Here is a 2,180-nt window from a genome sequence, read left to right on the forward strand (position 1 = left end):
CCAAAAGAAACTTCTTTTAATGCATGCAACCTGATTAACTCATTTTCAAGAAAAGTACATCAAAACAACATGAGAGATTCTTGAATTGTATGTTCATATACCTTTGTTGGCAATTCACACAAGGCTCCAAGCTTGTAAAATTTGTCTTCATTTATATAAGTATCAGAAATATCTGGCACCAAATATTTGACACCATGTCGAGTAGAAAAAGCCACACAACTTTACAGAATCTCACAATCAATTTCATGACCAGAATCTCACAATCTTAAAGATGGTTTTTAAACAATTGAACTTTATTTGTGCTAATCAGTCCATAATGTAATGAAGTTTAGATAATCCCTTCTTTGGAAATCATAAGATCTAACAAAAATTTGTTTGGTTAACTACCCTTACATTGAATTCTGTATTTTCGATAATTTATCTCCTCATCTTTCGGATTAATACCTATATCCATTGTATAATTCAGGAACTCAGCTGAGGAAAAACACCGACATGAATGGTGTGTCTCTGGCCAACATTATTCCAACTCCTCTTGTTGTTAACCAAAACTTCCAGCCTCAAATATAGCCTGCAAATGTTCAACCGGAGAAGAACAACACCATCATGAGTACTATGATTCCACCTCCCGGTGTAAATCAAAACATGCAGCCTCAAATCTACAGTGTAAGTGTTCAATCAGAGATGAACAACACCGTAATGAGTACTATAACCAACCATGCAAAACATCTAATTTCTATTGTGCATCAATTATACGGTCGACTTCATAAAAAAACCAGGTGTTTGAGTTAAATTACACAAGAAATTCTAGAGCTCCTGCATTCAAACAGAGTCCACAAATATAATTATTTCATCAAGTATCAACATAAAAAAGCGATACAAAGATACTGATGACAGTCATTCATTCGCTATTTTTAGTGTCATTTTCATGATATTTTTGAGTTCACAAGCAAGATTAAGCAGCAAGAAAAGCAAGAAAAAACAAAAGAAACTGAAAAGGGCATCATGTCACGATTACTGAAAAATGTGTCACGATTTAGAGCTTTCAAGAAATATGCATTCGACATTCGTGAAAACGTGTCACGATGGCAAAAACGTGACACGATTATGGAAACCCTAATTTGGATGGTTTGTTACACAAGGAAGAAACGTGTCACGATTTACTTAATTCGTGCCACAATTTTAGGAGCGGTTGTTGCCTATTTAAGCTGAAGACTATTCTGAAAACAAGGGTTACGAATTGGAGAGAGAAAAGTGCGATTTGCAGACCTTGAGACTGAAGAACGGGGCGATTTCCTCCATTCTTTACCAGTTTATGTATGTTTTAATTCTTTCATTGATTATGCTATTTGTAAACTCAATTATGAGTAGCTAAATCTCTTAGAGATAAGTCTGAGATGATTCTTTGTAACCCTAATTGATCCATGTTGTTGTGAAACTCTATTTATTGTGAGTGACAATCTAGTTTTTATTCAATTCAATTGTTCTTAATGCTTTTTATATCCTGATCAAATATAAACATGATTGAGAACGAATGACTACTGACCATAGCTTTCGACTTACACCTAATTGAATTGTTCTAATAAACATGGTTAGTGTATGAATGGATAATCGTTTGTTAGTGATATTAGGTTAACGTGCTTAAACCTTCAAAGATTATTAGACCACCTAAGGAATTAGGGGCTGTAGTTTGAGAAGAGGGTCCTAACTCAAGGGATTGATTAAGACTATTTTGTTAACTATCGTGGAACTATAAAATAATTAGAATAGGTGTAGTATACCAATTAGGGGAACATAGATGATTCGAAAGACCTGATCTCATCTCTCTCATATTTTCTAACCAAATCTATATTTTCTAACCGAATCTTTATTTTATGTTATTTAATTTTATGCAATCAAATCAAATCTATAAAAATCATATTTTGTAACCGAATCCTAAATATTTACTTTATTGCTAAATTGAGATTAATACAGTCCTCGTGGATGCGAATTTATTTTATTACTTCGATGCATTTTTAGTACACTTGCTAAAAATCTATCAGATACTATTATCGGTTTTTTAAGTAAAAAAAAGAAGATTCATGGGCACAAGAATAGAAATTAAACTTGGTGATAGTCTTGTGAAAATTTAGCAAACCAAGCTCTAGGTTCTTATTGGAGACTATAGAGAGACTTACTAAGGA

The sequence above is a fragment of the Medicago sativa genome, chromosome 6 (genome assembly GCF_051527215.1).
Source record: "Medicago sativa cultivar Bolivia chromosome 6, Bolivia_mono, whole genome shotgun sequence".
NCBI lineage: Eukaryota > Viridiplantae > Streptophyta > Magnoliopsida > Fabales > Fabaceae > Medicago > Medicago sativa.